General features: G+C 35.4%; 1 non-coding gene across 1 annotated transcript; it reads right to left on the reverse strand.

The window, feature by feature from the left end:
* Positions 1-4,238: 4,238 nt before the first annotated feature.
* On the reverse strand, positions 4,239-4,345 carry LOC126010428 (U6 spliceosomal RNA). The gene has a single exon (XR_007496458.1). It is a non-coding gene; the product is annotated as a U6 spliceosomal RNA (small nuclear RNA).
* Positions 4,346-7,750: the final 3,405 nt, after the last annotated feature.

Raw genomic sequence — 7,750 nt, forward strand, 5'->3', positions numbered from 1 at the left:
TTACAGGATGTTTTTAAAAATAAAACATGTTTTAGTATCATTGAAATACTAAATACTAAATAAATAAATACTAAAATGGAAAGGAGTGTAACTAAGTCTTTAGTAGTTTTTATTTTTTTCTCTTTAATGGTGTGTGTGAGTGGCTAAACCAAGGATGGATCAAGAAATCTGTGACTAAGGAATGAGGTAGGAATCTTTACTTGGAACCTTGTATTTGGTGAGATATTTGGGAATAATGTGAAATATGTGAAAATACTCATGTTAATATGTTTTTTTATTTTTATTTTAATTATGACAACAAAGATGCAAAGAAAGAGGACAGGGTAAAGTTACAGTGGAAGCACAATCACCCATAAACAGAATTCTCGGTAGTCCCATAGATGATATCCCAGCCTTGAACTTTCAGGCAAAGAACATTAAGAAAAACAAAACTGAACCCATGTACAATACAATTACTTTGTCCCTCAAATCCCCAGTTGTAGTACATACTATTTCTTAGCAGCACACAATATAATCTAAAGACATTAGACTTATGTAACTCCTTAAACATTGAGGGCAAAGTACATTTATCTAGTTCCATGCACATGCTTACTAGTTTAAGTTAACCTCAAAAATTTTAGTGAGTTGTTTTTCTTAAGGATTGGAGTCAAGGGAACATAGTAGAAAATGGTGTTAGAGTAGCATTTGTTTGCATAGGCCCACCAAAATATAAGGGACATGGAAAGAAAAATTATGGTCTAAATACAAGGAGACCCTACCCCTGAAGTTTCCTGGCACAAGACTGACTCTAGGCTCCAGGCAAACTAGTTTGTCCAATCCAAGTCATCGTCTGTAGTGGCAATACACCTCCATTCCTCACATAGTCTCTGTTGTTGGTATCATGCTTCTGTATTAAAGATCCTGGAGTCTGCATATCCCATATTGCAGTCAGGATGGTGCAGAGCATCCTCTCGTTTCACCTCACACTTAAGGGGCACTAGAGAGAACCATGTCCTGTAGAGCAGGTCATTGTTGTTGTCAACTCTTCTCAGTGTAAACGGAAGTCTCTTTTTAGGAGGTCGATGTCAGACGCTTGGTAGTGTCTTTCCTGGTAGAGGACTGCTTCCAGCTGTTGCTATAAAAGACCTTGGATGTTTCGTAGATAGCTTGCCTGGTTCCGGCGTGAATGGAGGATGCCCATTCTTCTGAGGCCTGTGCCAGGTCATTATATCAATGTTCAGGGTGTAAGGTACATTGTACTGAGATTTATTAGATAAGAACTTATCTGTATGTATAGTGTTTTCCCATTTTAATGTGTCTATGCAAACAAGGATCAATGCCATGAAGCGTTATCGGCTCATCTGGAGGCAATAGGAACAAGACCAGCAATTTCCATGACATAGTTCAATCATAGGCATTAAACTGAGGGACAGTTCCACCAACAATCCTTACTGAACAGCTTACAAAGAAAAGACAAGATGAAAAGTGGATAGAAACATCATGGTAGAAGAATATATAGAGATTTACAGCTGTTAAAGAAAATACACATAAAATATTCAAAAGATATATGTGTTCAATATGTGTTCAATTTATGTCCTTCTAAGTAGTTCTGGGATTGTTAGATCCACTGTATGTCTTTGGTCTGAGATTAGAACTGTGTGTTACTGAAGTTAAGAAGGGTAAATCTGGGGTACTGATGGTTTTGGGAGGAGTATATGTTCGCGCAGGGGCTATGAAATTGCCAGTGACAGCCTGAGTATAACTGAGCAGCTATCTGCCACCCCCCAGATCAAACTCCACCCCCTAAGCCAATCTCTGTTAATATGTTAATGATGCCAAATTCTCTAAAAATATAATTTTTGGATACTAACTTGTGAATGTAAAGTTGTGAAGAAGCAATTTATTTGTAACATTCAAAAGTCTTCCCTATATAAATACTAACTCCTCATTGAATATCTTACTCTCTTAGAAATGAAAACCTTGGGCTGGAGAGATAGCATGGAGGTAGTGTATTTGCCTTGCATGCAGAAGGATGTGGTTCGAGTCCCGGCATTCCATATGGTTACCCGAGCCTACCAGGAGCGATTCCTGAGTGGAGAGCCAGGAGGAATCCCTGAGCACTGCTGGGTGTGACCCCGCAAAACAAACAAACAACAACAAAAAAGCAAACAAAAAAAAAACAAAACAAAAAACAAGACATGGAAACCTTAAGAAGGCACTACAAGGAAATCATTTTATTATGTGCTCACTGTTATAACCTATAGCATATTTCTGATCGCAAAAGCACAAAACTTCCAAATAAAGACTGTAAAAATGCTTCTAAGATTAAACAATTTTTGTTAATTAATTTAAATCTACTCATGCCAGTTTAGAATTGCACTTAACTGGGACCTGTACAGCAGATCTGGGTTGAAAGGTGGGACCAAACACTGCACAGAATGTCTTCCTATTTCAACCATAGTCACATGAAAACACTTGCACACACGCTTGACTGCTTGACTGGATCAAGACAGATAAACCAATGATCTTAATGTGCTTATCTATAGGATGTGGTAAAAAAAAAAATCAGAGTACCTAGGGAAATGGTCACACTCAGGCCAAATGTAAATTTCACAGATAGTGGTCAATAGGAAATTTTTTGGTTTTATGTTTATTTTCTTCTCATCAACAAATGAATATTTGAACATTGGACACACGCATATTAGAAATGAAGAAAAATAAGTCAAAGAAAGTAAATTAATGGAAAATATCCTAGATTTGTGAAGAACAATTAATATTATTAAAATTTACATATTATCCCAAACTACCTATAAAATATTTGTGATTCCTTTTGAGATTTCATTTGCCTTTTTCAGTAGAAAGATAAAAAAATTATACTAAAGTTTATATGAAAACCACAAAAGACCTCAAATTCAGAGAAGTTTTGAGAAAGATGATACTATTTTGTCTTTGTATTTGTATAAACTAAAACTTGTCAAACTTTGGATCTTAACAACAATTATGTGATAATTTTTCAATATATACCAATATGAATCATAATGTTATAATCTTAAACTGTATCACTTACTACATAGCAGTTCGGACAAAACCTAATTCTTAGAGTAGAATAGTGGTTTCCAGAACTGAAAAGATGGAAGAAATAAGGAGTTGTTGATTAAGGGGAATGAACTTGCATTTATAAGATGAAAATATGGTGATAATCACATATGTAGCCTGGTGATTATAGTTAATTTTATAATCAGTGACAAAAGTGTAGAAGTAATGGATAAGCAAACTAACTTTATTGATGTAATACTTTGAGACATATACATGTATCAATTTATGTTGTACATCTTAAAATTACTCAATTTTAGGGGCTGGAGTTATAGCACAGCAGGTAAAGTGTTTGCCTTTCACGAAACTGATTCAGGTTCAAATCCCTGCATCCCATATGTCCCTTTGAGACTGTCAGGAGTGATTTCTTAGTGCAGAGTCAGGGGCAACTCCTGAGTGCTGGGGTGTGGCTCAGAAACCAACAAACAAATTACTCAATTTGTTTTTACATTGCTGTTTATTTGTTTTTGTCCATACCTGACAGTGCTCAGTGTTTATTTCTGGCTATGTGCTCAAGGATCACTTCTGTCACTGCTCAGTGGATCATATGTGGGGCTAGTGATTGAATCAAGGTCAGTTCCACACAAGGTAACCCTAATCATTGCACTATCTTTCCACCCCCAAACACACAATTATTTTTTGAAAGGAGGGAACTCCCATTAATAAAAAAAAACATTTCAATGTTTATATATTTTTTACACTTTCCTTTTTTCCTTTATTAATATATTTATTTATATAATTTGATTACAAACATGGTTGTAGTTGGGTTTCAGTCATATAAAGAACACCTCCCAACACCAATGCTCCAAATCTCACACCTCCTTGCCCACCCACCCCTGCCTGTGTTTGAGACAGGCTTTCTACTTCCTCATTCATTCACATTGTTATTGATAGTTGTCAGTGTAGTTATTTCTCTAACTGCACTCACCACTCTTTTTAGTGAGCTTTATACTGGAGCTGGACCTTTCAGGCCTCATCTCTATTGTCTCTGAGAATTATTACAAAAATATCTTTTATTTGTCTCAAAACCCATAGATGAGTGAGACTATTCTGTGTCTATCTCTCTCCCTCTGATTTATTTCACTCAGCATAATAGATTCCATGTACATTCTTGTATAGGAAAATTTCATGACTTCATCTCTCATGAAGGCTGCATGATATTCCATAAAAATATGGAATGCTTCACGAATTTGTGTGTCATCCTTGCGCAGGGGCCATGCTAATCTTCTCTGTTTCGTTCCAATTTTAGTATATGTGCTGCCGAAGTGAGCACTCAATGTTTATATTTTAAAGGAAAACCTTGAAGTTTCCACACGGTCTACAGAATGCTATTTTTATTATATGAAACATGTATCAAATCCATATGAAATAGTTAATGACACTTTGACACCTTAACTGAAGACTTACTCTCTTAAATTTTACTTTTTATAAAAAATCAATCACAGCTTTCAATCATATCATTGGGTGTTTTCTAATTTCTTCTTTATGTTGAAATTTCTGCCTTCAGATAAAGTTTTAGACCCTTGTGATTGCCAGAATACTCTCCCAATTCCTCCACATCCCAAGATTTTCCTCCATGACTCCAGGAAAGTCAATATGATGGTTTTTCAGATTTATTGTTATGTCTCATAATAGAATAAATGAAATTTTAGGGGTAATTAAAATTACAAATTTGATGGACTGAAACAGGAGAATATTTATTTAGGCATATTATAATTATAGAAGAACTTTATTTGCTTTCATTTTTTATTTGTTTTATAGAGACTTTTAGTTGTTAATTCTGGTTCTGTGCTGCTTAATACTTACTCTATTTTGGGCCGGAGAGATAGCATGAAGGCAGTGTGTTTGCCTTGCATGCAGAAGGACGGTGATTCGACTGGCATCCCATATGGTCCCCCGAGCCTGCCAGGAGCGATTTCTGAGCGTAGAGCCAGGAGTAACCCCTGAGCGCTGCTGGGTGTGACCCCAAAACAAAACAAAACAACAATAACAAAAAATTATTTTATATGGAGTTCCAGGGATCAAATCTAAGTTAGTCACGTGCATATCAAGTGTACTATCCAACAATATAGAAGTTCTTTAAAAGAAACTTTTGAACTGTTAGGGAAAGGAAAGTCAGAGTAAATTAATTACAAAGAATTAAACTCACTGTTGCTACTTCAAAGGTGGAAGAAGCCATGTAATAAATGCAGAAAGTATTCAGAAGCAGAGTAGGGCCCAGTAATGACTCTAAAGGAGGCCTAGAGGAAGTGTGTGTATGGATGTACATGGTGTAAAAATCTAAATGAGCCCAGTGTCCACATCCTAAGAAATACAGCATTATAGGATCCTTAGCTCTAAACCTAATTGAGTCCACAAGAACTTTCTTTTTATCAGTGTTGTTGTCATTTTTGTTGTGTTACCAGGGAAGGTGGGGATGGGAAGAGTTATTTGTTTTGTTTTATGGTGCCAGGGATTAAATTAGAGCTTCACAGATGCAAGCATGTGCTATACACTGTAGCTGAGCCCTCCACCAGGACTTTTGAAATACAAAATTGTTAGGAAATAAATGGAATATGTTTTTAATGTCAACATCTTATACAGTATTATAAAATGAATATATAATATGTTATGTATGCTAAATGTTTAATATTTCAAAGTACACATGTAAATGGTATAAAGTGTATAGAGATAGTATAAAATGTAAAGTATCACCATCCCAAAATAGTTGGCATTTTCTTTTTTCTTTCTTTTTTTTGGAGGGGGCACATGTGGTGATGCTGAGGGGGTTGCTCCTGGCTCAGGGAATCATATGGGACACTGGGATTGAACTCAGGTTCATCCTGGGTCAGTCGCATGCTAGGTAAATGCCCTACAGCTGTGCTATTGCTCTAGCCCCAAGAAGTCAGCATTTTCACTCCTCTTTTTAGTCCTCAGAAAAAAAATGTATACAAAAAAAAGACAGCTGACCAAATAATTTAATATCAAAATAGGTGAGAAAAAATGATTTTATATTAATGTTTATGTTCATATTTTCTGTTTGTGCCCATGAAAGTATACACCTTTCTTATTCTTTCCTGATGTGTCAATTTAGTAGACAATGCTTCTGCAAATTGTAATGAACACTATTTAACTACTAATTCTCCATTGGGTTCCAAAATTCAGAAACACTGTCCTGGTTTTTTTTTTATCTTTATTTTATGGCATTATAATTAATTGTACTTGTTCGATAGGTTTCTTCCTTTTACAAGGACATATTGGAAAATTGATTGTGCAACCAAGATCATACCTGGAAGTGTTGTATATGAAAATAAATCTTCTTTCATCAGTCCTGACAAGTTCACCATGAAAGAATAAAGATTGTATTTCACAACTGAAACCTATGCTCATAAAACAGTCTAAAAAAATTGGTCTGATGTACATTCTAGAGCTTATAGACTATAAATAATGTCTTTCTTTGGCAGACCAGAAATCTCATTGCCTTTTGCAAGCCTTGAGAAAGATTTTATTCAAAATTTATAGATCTTATTTGTAATATTTGTTGAGATGAATTCCTGAGCCTTTGAAAATGTTATCTGGAAAATATATGATATTAAAAATTCTGCTTAATCTCTTTATGATCTTTTCAGTTAATTTTCTGAATGGAGCAGTAGTTCACTATATGGCTCACTATATGTGTTAACTTCAGCAAGGGAGCTTATAATTGCATGCTCTAATTAATATCACGTGCTATAGCTATACATGAAGATAAAATGTGACTAGCTTTCTTTCATTTCCCAGGTTAAACTAGAATATTTGTTGTATGTTTTCATAGTTGTGCAAGCAAGTTAGTTAGACAATACTTTAGGCTGACTTAAAATAACAAATTTTGGAGGCACAGTGCATACAGGGGTCTGCAACCTTTCAGACATAAAGAGCCACTTGGACCCGTTTCCGAAGGAAACTGGGAGCCGCAAAACCATTGCAACATTTAAAACAAATATAACACTGCATATATTGTTTCTTACCTTAATGCTATATACGTCACCAGGTACGGCTGCCTCCATTGGCTCCGCTCCTCAGCTCCGCCTCACTGCTATAGATATAGCGGAGAGAAGCGGAGCTGAGATTAAAGCAGTATTTTTTTTTTATGACATCGGCTCCGGAGCCGCGGCAAGCCTTCAAAAGAGCCGCATGCGGCTCCGGAGCCGCAGGTTGCCGACACCTGGATAGGGTATTAGTATTATATGCAACCAACCTGGTCTAGATTCCTGGCATCTCATATGGTCCCCTGATTTGCCAGTAGTAAATTCTCAATGCAGAGCCAGGTGTAACCCCTAACAACCACCAGGTGAGGCCCAAAAATCAGCAATAAAGAACACATTTGTGAGACCTGAATTAGTGATATTTGGTATTTTTGCCTTAGAAATCAGTATAGTGTTTTGTTTACATTAGCAATGAGCTAAAGAAATCTTCAACAAGTGTATATTCTATATTACTATTCAAGCAATATTTTCAACTTTTAAAGAAATCATACTTTATAAGAATATAATTAAATTTAGGCATGACAATTTAATTTTTATGATTTTTGACTAAGAATTTCAATTCTTGAATTTTTATTCCAATAAAAACGTTGGCAAAATTTTAAAACATTAATTTTTAATATCTTTAAAATACAACAGTATATCTTAAGATTATCTTCCTTTTTATTTCAAAATCT

Source organism: Suncus etruscus, chromosome 5, assembly GCF_024139225.1.
Source record: "Suncus etruscus isolate mSunEtr1 chromosome 5, mSunEtr1.pri.cur, whole genome shotgun sequence".
Lineage (NCBI taxonomy): Eukaryota > Metazoa > Chordata > Mammalia > Eulipotyphla > Soricidae > Suncus > Suncus etruscus.